Source organism: Stegodyphus dumicola, chromosome 7 (genome assembly GCF_044657685.1).
Source record: "Stegodyphus dumicola isolate Sdum_Otavi_A_Nest chromosome 7, ASM4465768v1".
Taxonomy (NCBI): Eukaryota; Metazoa; Arthropoda; class Arachnida; order Araneae; family Eresidae; genus Stegodyphus; species Stegodyphus dumicola.
In genome coordinates, this window is record NC_140774.1 from 103,329,409 (window position 1) to 103,345,839 (window position 16,431).

Consider the following 16,431-nt stretch of genomic DNA (forward strand, 5'->3'; position numbering starts at 1 on the left):
ATGAAACAATAATGTTTTTTTAAAATGAGAACATTAGAAAAATGATTTTAGGTTAATAATACTGTATTTACGCTTTTTTTTTTTTTTTTTTTTTTTTTTTTTACTCATTTTAGTGGAACTTTGTTCGTACAAAATCATGCAAACATGGAAAAATATAGTTCAATGATTGCAGTTCCATCACTAGGTTTAAGAAAAGAGTTTTTTTAAAGAAGTGCATTTGCATTCACTATATTAAATGCTGCGACCAATATGAATGTATATAAACATAAAAAACAATGTAGCCCCATTAACATAAACTACACGCAACCAGCTGACATCCAACTATTCGTTAATGCAACATAACTTCACATATAAATAATGGATATACGGTCGTTTTCTGCGTAAGGTAATGTAAAATAAATGCTTGAGAATAATAATAATAAATCGGGCACAGCTCGACCCACTTAACAGGCAATAAGGACGGTCTATGACAAAAACAAAAACAAAACAAACAAAAAAAAAATGGCCCAAGGGGAAAAAAAAAAAAAAAAACTCATAAATGAAGGAAACAGAACACAAAGTACAAGCAAGCGCCAGTCTCAAACATTCCAACGTCCGAGGGGTGAAAGCCACTAAACACTGGTTCGAGTCCCGACGACCGTGCTTGGCTGGCATGGTCATTTTTTGTGGCTTTTCTCAAGTTTAACATAGATACGAGCCAGTTTCTTTTAAAAAGTCCTCCATGAGGCATCCCTCCCTTTTCGTGTAGTGCCAGATGACGGAACACTTGATAAATAAATATACCACCAATCTCAAAGGATCTGTTATTTCCGATTAAATTTTTTCTGCTATTTTCAAATTTAATAAAATTTTCCGTTACATAGACTCCTTGGGTCAAAGCAGACACCTCGATGAAGTGTCGTGCATGACTAAGGGTACTGCACAGCGGCAAAAGTCATAATCTTGTAGACCAGTTCTTTTTAAATATGCTGGATAACAACCCTGACAGGTCAGAATTAGATTAAAGTCGAAGTTTAGATAAATTTGATTTTCTAAAATTATATTCTCCAAATAACCACTGCTCTTTCCAAAACTGAAATAGTGGTTTCACACAAACAGGGCCTGCAACCGGTGTAGCCGCGCCGGGGTAGAACAGAATATAGGGGTAGCTAAAGTTTGAAAATTTGGAGAAGCACCGAGCAGCAAAATTTAGGAATGACAAATTTTTCAGAATCCAGGGGAAGTACCGGACAGCGGAATTACACGTTAGCAAAATTTTTGAAATTTAGTTAGGCATCGGACAGTAGAAATTAGGACCCGCAGAGACTGTATTGGACTGCAAAATGTGTAACGTCTGCCCTGCACACAATAACAATTTTTTAAAACTGGTGTCAATCTATGTCAGAATTCTTTCTTATTTATTAAAGCTGTATTATCATTTACATTTATTAGCAATAAAATTATTGCATTATCTTAAGTTTTCTGCGAATAATAGCATGTCATTACACATAGAAATGTGTGCCATTTAACCTCTTTGTAACTGTAATAATAGTTAAGGCTTAAATGATGAAGCTAATATAGACGATTACTGTTACAGTTAAGCAATATTTTTCTAATAACCATTTCATTCTAACATATATCGGAAGAAAAGTTCTAACAAAGTAAGTATTTGAAGTAAAAATTGTTTGATTCATTATCAGATAAGGAATTACAAGCACGTGATAAACTTGATAACTATCAGAAAATTGATTAATCCTTTAAACCTAGCAAAAATACAACGATAAATCTTTTGTATCCTAGAAATCTTCTCTAACACGTTAACTTTATGTAAGATATAGAAAACAGAATTAAACGATTTCATTCTACTCGCGAGTCAAATAAACATGGACGACGGTGAGGAAGGGGCGAATAAAGCATTTTCCTCTCACTCTCGGAAATCGAATAAAAAGTGCGTTTTTATATTTTTTTATATTCTTGTATGTATAATGTATGCATGATATATGTGTGTTTGAATTCATGTAATATTGTATTCTAGGATCTACTTCTTAAACTCATAAAACTAAATAATTATATATATATATATATATATGTGTGTGTGTGTGTAAAATAAAAAAAAAAAAAAATACGATGGCTTTGCTCTTTGCGAAACAGCAACCTTTAATTACTTTTCTGCAATTCAGGATCGTCCCCTAACCCAGTACCTGCTAGAACATTCACGCCTATTACATAACCTCCTCATATAAATGCTGCGTCATAAGTTTTCTACATTTTTCCAGAAGCTACTCTGTTACATAACCATTCATATAAATGCTGAGTCATAAGTTCTCCTAGACAGATGCCTTCTCGCCTTCGTCCTGCTAACGCTTCCGCTATGCTCCTCTTTCTTTGTTAGAACGTTATGATGTATTAAAGTCAGTCTTATCTAATAGTTCAATTACTGAATAAGTTATTTGATTAACTTCATCTGGACAAAGTCATCTGCTATAAATTAAAATAAAGATATGCTTGCTGTTAAAAGTGAAAAGTCCTGAGTCGTCATTTTTCTCCGTGTTTCAATCACCCCAGCTTCGTTAACCATCTGCCAGAACGTGTAATGGAATAGCCTCACCATTCGCCCACGATGTGTTGGAATAACTGAAAACATTACATATATATATATATATTTGGTTTTGTTTTGTTAATCTGTAACTTTCCCTACAAAATTATCTGAGAACACTCATACAATGATGCATTTTAATTCGTTTCATTTTAATTTATTTTTCTAATAACACCATATTTTTTCCATATTCCTCACGTATTTTTTCTTTTAGCTTTTCAGCACCGGGTTGCGAAAATTTTTAAAATATTCATGAAACTTTCCCTTACTCACTGCATTTAGTTCAACGAAACCCCTAAATAAATAAAAAATAATAATAATAATAAATTCGGCTACGTGGAGATTGTTTTCGTCCTTCTAACGAAAATAAACACTCGCACCGAACCTTTCCTTTCTAACAGTCGTTTCTGTTACGAGCCTAATAACAGAAACGACTCATCACAGTAAAACAAACATAAACTGACATTCAGTCTACGATTTAGCTGAGTGAGCTGTACATTCACCTTCTCTCATTATTTATGGATGATTTGGGGGGGGCTTAAGAAGTAATAGAGACAGTAGGAAGAATGAGCGAATTCTCTCACTCAACTCTGTTTGAAACAAACACATTTTGTTTTCCAAAATAAATATTACAAGCAAACTGAGGGATTAGACATGGGAAGCCCCCTCAGTCCCATCCTGGCTGATATCTACATGCATTATTATGAATCAAAATTGTTTGAAACTTTAAAATTCCCGGCATGGTTCCGCTACGTAGACGATACTTTTACCCTGTTTGAAGGTAATAAAGATGATTTGAATAAAGTTCTTTCAACAATGAATTCTATTGATCCTGCTATTCAGTTCACTTTTGAACTTGAGACTTGCAATTCTCTTCCGTTTCTCGACATTCTGGTCACACGTAACATATCCAACTTCAGTACTACAGTTTACCGTAAACCTTCATCGGTTTGCCTTCCACCACACTTTAAATCATGTCATCCGACTAAACAAAAGTTAGCTTCATTTTATTCCTATGTTTTCCGTGCTCTTCAAGTTTGCTCCTCCAAACTAGCCCTTGATGAAGAACTAAATTATTTAAAAGCAATAGCTATTGACAGGGGCTTTTCACCCAACATTATTAATCAAGCAGTTAAAAAATTCTCATCTCAACACACTAAAAGCCACACTCTTATTTTAGGAGATTATAAAAATTCTGTTGTCATTCCCTTCTTTCCATCAATTAGCTATAAAGTTGCACACATTTTGCAGAAATTTAACTTTCGGGTTGTTTACTCTCCCATCAATAAAATTCCAACTTCTATACTCAAGGACCCCATTCCGGATATGATTTCCTGGGGTATTTATAGGATTCCTTGCCAGTGTGGTTTAATTTACATTGGCCAAACTAAGAGAGCCTTAAAATTTCGCGTCAAAGAACATGAGGCATATGTTAGAAAAAAGGAAACACAGAAGTCTTCTGTTGCTCAGCATTGTTGGTCCGAAAATCACACTTTCAATTTTTCTGCTGCCAAAATTATTCAAAAAACATCTTCCATTGGAGAACTGGATTTTCTAGAGGCATTTCACATTCATAAAAATCTTTCTGTTCTAGTTAACGATCCTCATTCCAATCCAAATTTGCCTTCGGCTTTTAGAGAATTTATGTTTTAGTTCTGGTTTCGCCAACAGATGGCGCCACTTGCTTATTCTTGTCCAGGCTTTCTTATCTAATCTAAACATTATTTCCTATCTTGTTCATTTGCGGTTTTGCAGCTGAAGATGATGGTTCGGTAAAACCATCGAAACTAGTCCTGTGAAAATTTTTTAAATATAACGCTGATTTTTGTTGTTTGACTTCTGAATTAGTATTTATTCGGCGTGTTATTGTGTCTTAATTAAGTAAAGGTGATGTTTTTTATAGTAAAGAATCTGCAAGCACATATAATCTTAGGAATAGATTTTCTTTCAGATGCACAAGCACCGGTGGATTTTAATGAAGCGTCCCTTAAGCTGACAATGAAACCAGTTCGTGCAGTAAAGGCTGAACCGCCAATGTTAAATCTTGACCACCTGCCTAATGACGAGCAAGGAAGAATCCGAGAAGTGATAAGTGAATTTGCTTCGTTATTTAGTGATATTCCAGGATTTACTCAGGTTACTAACCATAGTATTGACACCGGAGATTCAATGCCAGTTCGCCACAAAGCATACCGGTATGATAAGAATAAGGAAAAAATTATAGACTGGCATATCACCGATATGCTACCTAAAAAGATCATAACGCCCATCTCAAGTAGTTATGCTAGCCCGGTGGTTTTATGTAAGAAAAACAATGACTATCCATTAACACATCCAAAAAGGTGGCATTTTGCGATTGACTACCGTAAATTAAACTCCATAACTAAATATCCGGTATATCCGTTACCTATTATTGAAGAAATTCTAAGGAACATGACGTCTACCAAATATATGAGGACTTTAGACTTAACGTCTGGTTATTTTCAAATAGGGGTTAGACCGGAGGACGTGCCTAAGACTGCTTTTATAACCAAGTCTGGCATTTATGCATTCCTGCGTATGCCGTTTGGCCTTTCAGGGGCCCCGGCAACATTTCAGCGATGTATGCACATTGTGTTAAGACCTGTTCTTGGAAAGTCCACATTTATCTATTTAGACGATATCATTATTACTAGTGATAATCTCGACCAACATGTACTGGATTTAAGACAGGTGTTTTCTTTATTAAATGAGGCCGGTCTAAAAGTTAATGTCGAAAAGTGCAAATTTGCAGCCCCTGAATTAAAATATTTAGGTTACAAGATATCTCAGAAAGGAATAGAGACAGACGAATCAAAAATAATCGCTGTACAAAAGTATCCGACTCCAAACACGGCGAAGAAGCTCTCTTCTTTTCTAGGACTTTGTTCATATTATAGGTCCTTTATAAAAGATTTTGCAGTTATCGCTGAGCCATTGTTAAAATTAAAAAGGAAAAAGGCAAGATTCTCGTGGACGGCCGAAGCCAATAGTGCTTTCGAAAAATTAAAACAAGCATTAACGCAAGCCCCTGTGTTGAAATTTCCTGAAAAGGATGAGAATTTAGAAATTTCAGCGGATGCTTCGGATTATGCGGTAGGAGCGGTACTTTCGCAAAATCAGCTGCCCGTGGCATTTTTTAGCCGAACTTTAAATCAAACACAAAGAAACTATTCCGCGACCGAGAGAGAGGCACTTGCAGTTCTGTTAGCAGTGCAAAAGTTCCGAGTCTATTTTGGAAAGGCGCCAATAATAGTGTACTCTGATCATGCGGCGGTAACTAGATTGTACTCAGGGAAAAACTTATCCCCAAGGTTAATAAGATGGGCACTCAAGCTACAAGAATATAATCTGGTAATCAAGCATACCCCCGGAAAGGAAAATATCGTAGCAGATGCCCTATCAAGAATTAAAATAGATGAACAAGGTAATACTGTAAAGGTGGCAATGCTCACAGCATGTACAATAAAATCCTGAGAAACTGTAATAACCGAACTGGGTAAAGATCCTGAGTTTGGAAGCATTTATGAGTATTTAAAGGATCCTGAAAATTTTAGCCACCAAGATATTGAGGCGATAAGAAATAGGGCGGCCCATTACGAACTAATAGATGGTCTATTATTTTATACAAAAACTACGAATTCCAACAACGAATTTCGACCTGTTATCCCAGCTAGTCTTAGATTAAATATCCTGCAGGAGCTCCATGACAGCCCTTTAGCTTCTCATGCTGGTATTCGAAAAACTATCCAACGCGTACGAGAGGCAGTCTATTTTCCTGAACTGCAAAAGTTAACAAGGGCGTATGTCCAGTCCTGCCAAACATGTCAGGCAGTTAATTATATTAATTTCCGCCCGGCCGGGTTTCTAAATAGTATTAAATCCGAATTTCCAAATGAAATAATTGGCATCGATTTATTGGGCCCTTTCCCAAAAAGTCAGTTAAATAAAAGTCGCTATCTCCTTGTTATGGTGGATCATTTTAGTAAATGGACCGAAATTGTTCCCTTAAAACGAGCCTCCGCGAAATTAGTTACTGATTCTATTTTAAATAAATATATTTTAAAATACGGGGCGCCCCTAAAAGTTATATAGGATAATGGTCCTCAATTTGTAAGTAATATATTTGAAGACATGTGCCAAAAACTGGGCATACGTCATTTAAAAATGGTCCCGTATCGGCCGCAATCAAATATAGCGGAACGGGTCAATAGAAATATAGTGAAAATTATCCGTAGTTATGTTAAAAATTTTCATAAAAGCTGGGATAACTATGTCAATGAATTTGCTTTCGCCCTTAGGACCGCAAAACATGATACAACGGGCAAAACTCCTGCTGAGTTATTTTTAGGCAGAAAGATTATAACGCCGTTAGATAAATTATTTTATGTGCAACAAAGAGCCCCAGAATTTAAAATGGGTGATATAGAAAAACTAATTAAGGAAGCAAAGAAGAATACTGAAGTAGCACAGAGAAAACAGAAACTCTAAAATGACTTAAAACGACGGGAAGTGACTTATAAAGTAGGGGATGAAGTTTTAAAAATTAAGCATTCACTTTCTTCAGCACCAGAAGATAAAACTGCCAAATTTTTTCCACGATTTGAAGGACCATATGTCATAGAAAAAATAAATCACGCTGTAGTAGTGTTAAAAGCTAGAAATGGTGAAACCTGCTCCGCAAACATTGATCAAATCAAACCCTACTATGATCGTAATAAAATGCAAATATTTTCAGATCTTTTGCAGGATCCGGCACGGCAGACACCGCAGGCACAAGCTCCAGAGGTGGAAAAACGACAAGTACAAGGGCAAGCCATTAAGAGGCAGGAGCAAGTGAAAAGAAAGTTTCCCCGCGGAAAAATTGAAGGTGGCAAGAAAAAGAAGCCGTTCCACCGTCCAGAAAAGAGAGCTCGCGAACACCTCCAGAATGAAGAAGGGAGAAGGACGACGTATGCAAAGAGAACCAGGAGAAATGACGGCAACTATAACCCGGCTCTAAAACGGAAGATCTACTCATCCGACAGGACTCTCCGCAGCAAATGTCGCCGAACTGCGGAAGGGCCATCAGCGGCGGAGGAAAAGTTACAAGGAAAATTTGAACGGCCAGCAACGAGGTCCAAGCAGGAACACGAAAGAAGTTTCCCGCCAAGACCAGCTGCCATCAAACGACCAAGACCACAGGCAGAAGCGAAAAAGAAGGTATTCAAGGGTGACCGAACTGGAGAAAAAAGAAAGCATCTAGAGGAAGGCACTGAAGGGCGAGCCCGTACAAGAAGGAGGATAAATCAAACAACTATCTGCACTACCTTTAAGGACTGGGCCCAGAAAAGAATGTCCGAATATCAGAAAGATAAGTAAAATTTTATGTTACTTTGCAAACTTAAGTTAATCTTTTATTCTTACTGCAAGTGGCAGATTTCAAGAAGTTTTACCTCATGCGAGGTCTACCTTTATCGCCAAAAGGGCGAGAAATGAGTTGTTACCGATTTTGGTATTATGTTTTTCAATTACTCGCGCGTAAAACTGAAGTTGATGTATAATAGCGTTGTGTAAAGACTTAAATATTGTAAAAAGTTATTGTATAAATATTATTTAAAAATTCTGGCAAGAAAGAAGTTTTAGTCTGAAAGACTTTTTGAAATGTATTATTTCAATGTAGAAAGAATTGGCACTTGCTTTGAAAAGAATAGAAGTTAACAATGTACTACTAATGTATGTTTTCAAATGTATAAAATTAACGGCATGTTAATATGTTCTTATATACAATGCGAACTGTTATTTTAAATGTTAAGAAATACCGTGATATGGTAAAAGTGAAAGTAATGTTAAATTTTTTTTTTATTCGTGTGACTGTAAAAAGACTAAATCATGGTGAATATGTGTTAAAGGTTGAATGATGTAGTTAGGCTCTCTGACGCTACACTTCAGAGTTAGCCACTTTCAGAATAGTACCTCAGGGTTTAGAGTTGAAATTAGGGTGTGTTACGAGGTCTTGGTATGTTGAATTTTAACACGTTAGTGTTTTGATTGTAGGAGGAAGTGTTGAACACGTAGACAGAAACACATTCGTGTTTGGTGTTCTTTTACAACACATGTCAGAGAGCACGGGGAGAGATAATTAAAATAGTCATGAATGAAATAAGAATGTTAAGAGAAATATAATCATACATGTTACTTGCCATTTCATTGTGTAACATTTCATTAAACTAGTTTTCCTTCCAGATCTCTGGAAGGAACCAGATTTGAATAAAAGCTCCTGTTTAGATGCAGTACAGATGAAAAAATTGTGTATCCTGGGAGCTGCTATTGTAAAAACAAATTTCTTTCTTTTAAATTTCTAGTTTCTAGCGAAAAATGTTTGTAAAAGATTGGCCTCGCGTTAGATTCTAGAGCTAAAAGTTTTCAACAAGGTCGTTTTAGACCTCAGTTTCAAACTAATTAACTCTGGCGGGAAGTATGTAAGGATCTTAAGTTTTACTAACGTTTATTTTATTTTAAATCTTTACTATCACTTCTTATTTTCTACTTCCGGCCAGAATTATAAGCGTTAAAGTATTTTATGCAAAGTTTGTCTGGCGAACGCCAAGTATTTAAGTTGTGGCTTTTTGCCAAGCGAGAGAGAGGAAGCAGTGAGTCGAAGCAGGCCGCTTACCTTAGAAGTTTTACGCAGTTGCTGGTTGCCTCCAGGCCAGAGGTTTTAATCCTCTTGATAAATTTTAAACGTATTGTAGTGTTCACAGTTCTCTGTACTACATACGGCTTCCTGTTAATATAAGGCCAATCTTCCACGTTTATTATTTTAAAGTTAAATTAGAGTTTAGTTTTATTTTTATACTTTTACGTTTTGACCCCAAGTAGCGGGTCTGTGTATTTCCGAAGTACGGAAGTTATTGTAAATAGAGAAAAATAAAGGGTTTTGTATACCCTTCTTGTGTATCCTGTCTACTTCCCACAATTGTTGAACATAGCTTTAGTAAGCTCTCTGTTTCGAGTCAGGTCCTTGCATGTTCCCGAAGAAGGTTAGACGGAACATTGAACCTGATAATCAAATTTACTATTTTTACTTACTCCAATATTTTAATGAATACACCAAACAGTTTGTGTTATTTATGTAACTTTGTATGTAATTTTATGGTTTTTTCCTCTTATCTTTAAATGTAATGACTCCGATATATTACTCCTGTATTAGTTAGAATTTTGTCAGTTCAAGTTTTTCATATTCTAGCTCGTTAGTGTATTGGGGCAATGCCTGTTCGATTCTGTAGTGAAGTGACTCGTGCCCGATGCACTTTTATTTGTTTACCTATTTTTCTTCTTGCAATATAGGCTTCTTTTAAAGAAATATTGTGATAGTTGCCAGTAGGTTATCCATGACAATTTTTCTTTTGTTATGCTCTTACTGTAAAGGTATCCTTCAGAAATTAAATTATTCACATAATTTTCCTCTCAGTTTTCAGACGATAAAATTAGTAGGAAATTTGGAAACGTACTCTAGAAAATACAGTATATACGGAAAGACGAATATTGATTTCAGAGTTAAAATTAGATGATATTTCTTTATATCAATGCTCGTTTTTCAGAAAAATTGTATCCCTTTTTAAGGAGATGGTCATGAGACAAGCTTTCTCAAACATTCGAGAACCAGTCGGTCTGAGATTAAATTTGCTCAAATTTCTCTGTTATCGTCTTCTTGACAATTTAAGGGAGATAAAAAATTTTTAACTAAAAACTAATAGATAAATTTTCTTACATAGGCGGTAAAAAGTTTTGCAGATTCAAAAAATGCGTTACAAAACGCTACGTAACTGTAATAATTTTTTTTCAAGAGCTTAACTATTCTGTAAAATATTAAGTTAAAAATTACCTTCAGTTTGAATAAAAGGTAACTAATCGAACTCGGTTAGTATAAAAGATCAATATTTCATTTATTACTTCCAAACAGATTTCTTATTTATTCGCGTTAAGTACACATGTTTAAGACCCAAGCACTGAGAGAACTATGTTTTCTGGAGCTTGACGGTTTCGCTACGCAATTTCGTATTTGTACATTACGTCATTTTCGATTGAAAAATGTTAGAATGGTATTGTTTAATTAAGCGAAAGTAATTAAAAAAAAACAAAATATCATTAGAACTTTATTTCGCAAACGTTGTTTTCCTCATTTTCTTCACATTTTTATTCTTATTTTAATTTAATGCTTAAGTAGAACTACCATATTTCCTTGTCGTTTTCTTCCCGTATTTTTAATAATTTTTTATTGTCCGAAAATCGATAGGGAAAAATTATGCGAATAATTTAATGTTAAAAGGACGCGGTTACTAACCATCATAATGTTATTTCTTTAATGAAAACCTACATTCCAATAAGAACGGATACTGAAATTAACATTATAATATCTAATAAGACAGCTTCATTTCTACTTCCCTGTAACTTGAATCTCCCTCTATTTCATTGCTGTTTCTGCTGCTTCTTAGGCCTCCTTAATACACTGTGATGGGTGGATTCTCGTATTTAGCTGATATAAAGTTCGACAGTTAGAAAGGAAATGCTCGGCGCGATCTTCTCAGGTTGTTTGCAAGGTTTTTGTCTTTGTCAGAATGATGAAAATAATTTCCATGTGAATTCTTTTAAAATTTAGGAGAATTCGTTTTCGAAACTCATTGAGGGACGGAAAAACTACGCGAATATTTTTTAAATTTTCGGATATGGAGCTAAATGCTAGGGGGAAGTACGCAAAGAGATACGGTACACGAAATGTATGTATTTAAATTCTGAGATTTAGAAAGGTACTTTTTTTTAGCTTAATAAAAATTGAGATGATACAATTTTTTATTGGTTTTGTGCAGAAGTTGTACATTGCAATTTTACTGCATTTCACAGCATATAAACTCATATCCTCTAAATCGAAGGAAAGGTATTGGAAATGAATAAATGAAATGATTTTCAAAAATTGTGAAGTGCTAACTGAGGAATACTCAACAGGCTGTTTCATTTCACGTAAAATTTAGCCTTGAAAAAATATGAAAATGAAATTATTAAGAACTTGATATAGATGGTTCCTTGAGATAGTACGTTCCTGGTAGAATGGTGTAATCACTAGAGTGCCTTGGCTCGTAGACTTACCTCCATAAAAAAATTGTTACTTTCGAATATATCAATTCGAATTAGGAGGTGATTCAAAGGGTCTTACAGAAAGTCCGATGATTATAAAAATGTGACAATGTCTTTACTTGTCACCATCGAACTGGTGACAGGAGAATAAATAACTTGGTGTTCAAAGGCAGTTGAGAAAATCTAGGGCAAAGTAATATAATTTACAAGAAATATAGAACATTGTGAGAAACAGATTAAACAAAAAGCTACCAGTACTAGCTACACATCGAAAGTACAAAATATTAGAAATTAGGTACAAATCGAAAATACAAAATGTATGGCGAAAAGATTGAAAATTAATATAAGCAAGGACTAAATAAATGGAAACTAACCGTTTACACATGATAAGTTTCTGCTGAAAATGTTCTCCAGAACGTTAAATAAAGCAAAGATTTCGTTTATGGATGTTGGAGCAGCAGAAAATTCGTCCATTTGTCCTGTGAGGGTTTAATTACGTCCAATATAGAATAATCGCTAGAAATCTTGTTTAGTTCATGAATAATGTAAAAATTTCAGATTTGATTACTACTATTATCAGCACTGTATTAGTAAAATAATAGTCCCTCTTTATTCTCAGGTTTCATTTTAATAAGTAATTCAAGAAAATTAAAATATAGAAATATTTTACAATGTTACTAAAGACAATGAAAAAAATTCGTCTATTTGCAGCTTTTACACTTTTGACTTACATATCTTCAAATATCCCGGACATATTCTATTTTCGTTCCATAATGTGCCTCAACACTCCCGGCATATTTTCAAATGTCTGGAATATTCCAGACACTTGAAAATATTCTGCAGTAGCTGTAGCTTAGCTAGGGTGGGTCAAGATGCGAATCTGCTCCAGGCGCAGATTCAGGGGACGCCAAGCAGATGTTACGAAATTGTAGTTTGAAATGTTTTCCATTCTTAGCAAACAGGAGAAGGTACGTCCCCGTTCAGCTGTCCCCGGGCGCTGAAAACCCTAGCTACGTCTCTGTATCCCCGGAAATATTTTATGATTTTCGAAATATTCCTGGAATGCTCCATGTATATTTCCCAAATTCGGAATATTCTACTAAGCATCTGGAAGAAATATGCTTAAAATATTACATACATTTTTATGGGAATATTCTTCTGCACTGTAAAGGAAAAAAAAACTTTTATACTGTAAAGACAGCGAATATTTGTGTATTCTACACGCATGTGGACAGTAGGCTTAGAGTTTCCTTGTAATTCCAGAAAAAAATCAGGCTGCGAATGTTCAAAAATGTTCCTTCCACCCAAGCCTTAATGTCACAAGGCCAGTTGTGCATATTCCATTGTCCTGCGAACATTAAAAGAGCAACCGCACAAGGCATGGAAGAGACATACACGACACAAATGACACCCTCTACTGTTTAGCTTCCGAGTGTGAAGGTAAGTTGCGCTTTGCTTTGTAAATTTCGGTTAGCTACTTATTTTTTTTTTTTTCCGATTATCTCGGCTTGCTTGGACTCGTTGAAAATTCCTCTTCTGAATCTGTAAAACGGCCTCGCGTACATTAAAAGCGCATTTCGCTGAAGTGATCGCAGATTTACTTGTCTTTTCTGATGCTTCTACAAACTGTTTGAACTGTATGAATCTATAACTAATAAATATTGTTTTCGTGAAGCAGATTATTACTGATTACATGGATTTTATGAAACGCAGTAATAACTATAACTGAACTAACTATAACCCACTATACTAACTAACTATAACCCACTATAACTGACCAGGAACAAGTCTCCTTTCGTCTGAGCGGAAAGTTCTTGGTGGCAATAGCGGAAGAGATGCCGAAATTTTGAAGCTAGTTTTCTGAATGAATGGACTCGATATCAGCAGGTAGAGGAAGAATATGCAGAGAAGTATTCTTCATTCACCAAAGATACAACATTAGAACACCAAAACAAGGATACGGACTATGAACAAGTTCGTAACAAGCGTCCAGGAAATCCTACGATCCTCGCAGAACTCAGGTGCAACATGTTTACCGATTTCCCTGATACATCCAAACCAGTAAAGATGCTGAAATACTGAAATTATTTCTGTTGGTGTCAAGGAGAGACAGAAAATCCACAGAAATTCTCCAGCAAGTTGCGCCCGCTTCAGAGGAAGTCCCGGAAAAGACCACATCTAGTGAAGAAAGGGCCACCAATGAAGAAAAACGAGACCAATAACGTGACGATGACGGGGAATTCTGATACCAAAGAAGAAGCGCTGAACTCCCATCCCTCCTATTTCAGTGTACATGGAGAAATTCGCTGATCTTTTAGAAGGACTTTAGATTACAAGATAATAAAGCCATGAAGTCGAACAACGAGTTCAATATAAAACTGCGCCCAATCCATGCTCACTTTAAGTCTGCAACCCTGTTGGACAATAAGCAGATAAAATTTCACACATACGAGCTAGCCTGAGACAACGATATGAAAGATGCATTAGAAGTATCCGCATTGTTGCAAACCCAATTTAGATTTTCGACAAATTTACAGCAGAAGAATATACCATTAATAATGTAATGCAGATGGCGTGTTGAAAATGTCCAGAAGTTATCTAAATTCCACTATTCCTAATCATTCTTCCTAAAACAGTCAATTCAAAGGAAATTTACAGCATGAAAACTATTTGTCGCATGTCAGGATCAAGTCCGATGAACAAAAAGGCACGCCCTGAGTCATACAATGCTTCCGCTGTCAAGCCTTGTTTCATGCTCATTCTGTTTGCCGCCATGCATCCTATTGTGTCAAATGTGGTGAAGGACATTAATCTAAAGAATGTAAAATCAACCCCTATGCTGCTGTCACTGTAGGCAGAAACATATTGCAAGTTGTTCCTTCCATCCGAAACAGCGCTCAGCCCATGTAAAAAGTGTAATGCCTTATGCGGATAGTGTCATAAGTAATAGCAAAATGTAACCCAGTCTTCCCACAACAGGAAGAGTAAAAAATGCAATTTAATGATGCAAACACTGTTATTGGAAAGCTGAAAACCGCCTTAGATATGTTTCAAGACATAGCCAAATCCACGCATCGGAAGCACCGCTTTTGCAGCGGAAGTTCCAGCCAGAAGTTCCAAGTGCAACATAAATAATTACACCTATATGCAGCGTGCGCCGATCAAACTGCTGTTCTGCTGTGGAATTCCCAGAATATCACGAACAAGCTTCATATATTTCACTAATTCATCGTACAACAAGACATGGACATTTGCTTTATTACTGAATCCCATGCAAATCTTACGTATCACCTTAAACTAACCAACTACTTCTTGTATCACTGCGACAGGCTTCATCACCGAAGAGGGAAAACATTCATCTATGTAAAAAGAACTCAATTGTCAATGAATTGTGCTTCAAAATTTCGGTCAATTCTAAAAGATACGAAGCGGTAAAAAAAATTGATTTAAGTGCCACATTTTGGCACCACTACCTTCTGTGCAGTTTAAATACGCCGAACAATTGCTTCAGTGTCAGGCATTTAGAGGAATTATTCAACATTGCTTCTCCTTCGATTTTAGGAACAAAGCTCAGTGCTAATCATTGGGATTGTAATAGAACAAATTTCAATTGCTAAGTCATTAATTATGGGACAAACAACCCAGTCTTCCTCCATGTTCTGGAAGAGCCTACATAGAGGCCTACTATCATAAACAGGACACTCAACGAGACATTTTGGATTACTTAACGTCACAATTCAACGTGTTCATGGCGTTATCAGTAATTAATAACCTATCATCTGACGCGTGTCGGTCTCAACTTAATGAGTTGCATATAAGCCCAAAGATTTGCCCCATTGTGATTCACCCCGATCTTCCACTCACAACTACACTTCATGATAAGAAGAAAATCCATCTAAATTTCTAGCCCGGAGGGAAGATCGAAAAGATAAATAGGGGGCGTCAAATTTGAAAACTTGTCTGAACGAATATCTGAAAAGTATTAGCTGTATCCAGGCCACCAAACGTGGACAAAAACATGAATATTCTTGCTGAAGAAGACCATACAAACAGAATGGAGAAAGAAGAAAGAGTAAAATTTGAAGAGAAAATATTTTTTTCAGAAACGAAGGATCTACGTCCTTTTCCATCGCATCCCACAGGAATGCGATGGAAGGATCCACAGGGATGCGATGGATCTTCAGGGGGGGAGTCAAAACTGGTGTTCTAAAAACATCATTTAGGGATAGCGAAAGTGTTTCTGTAAAATCCGGTGACCTACCAGAGGCCGAGTAATCAAGACTGCGTAATGCTTGGAGTTCGATCCAAAGCGAGCGACCTGGCTACATGATTGATTTTCGTGGTTTTCCTACGTGTAAAGTGAATATGAGCCAGTGTGCCCTTAGAAAGTCCTCAACGAAGGCTACCCTTTCAAAAACTCAACGCGATCCTTCCACTTGCCCTCGTGCGCTTTTTCATATTCAAATAACCTAACCTTAAAAACCGGCACGTCTGGTAGCCTTAAACTTACTTTTTGTGGTTACACTTCTTTTACTACTTTAACTAAAACCTGTTTACCTGAGGGTAATTTCTACATGTGAATAAGAGTCAGAAATTCGACCTGATCAATAGAGCTGAGCTTGATAGAGCTGAGTAACATCACCTCTTTGACTACGTAATCTAAACGGGTGCCGAGGTTAAATTCACGGGATTGACGTGTTCAAGTCATGTGTATCTTATGGCAT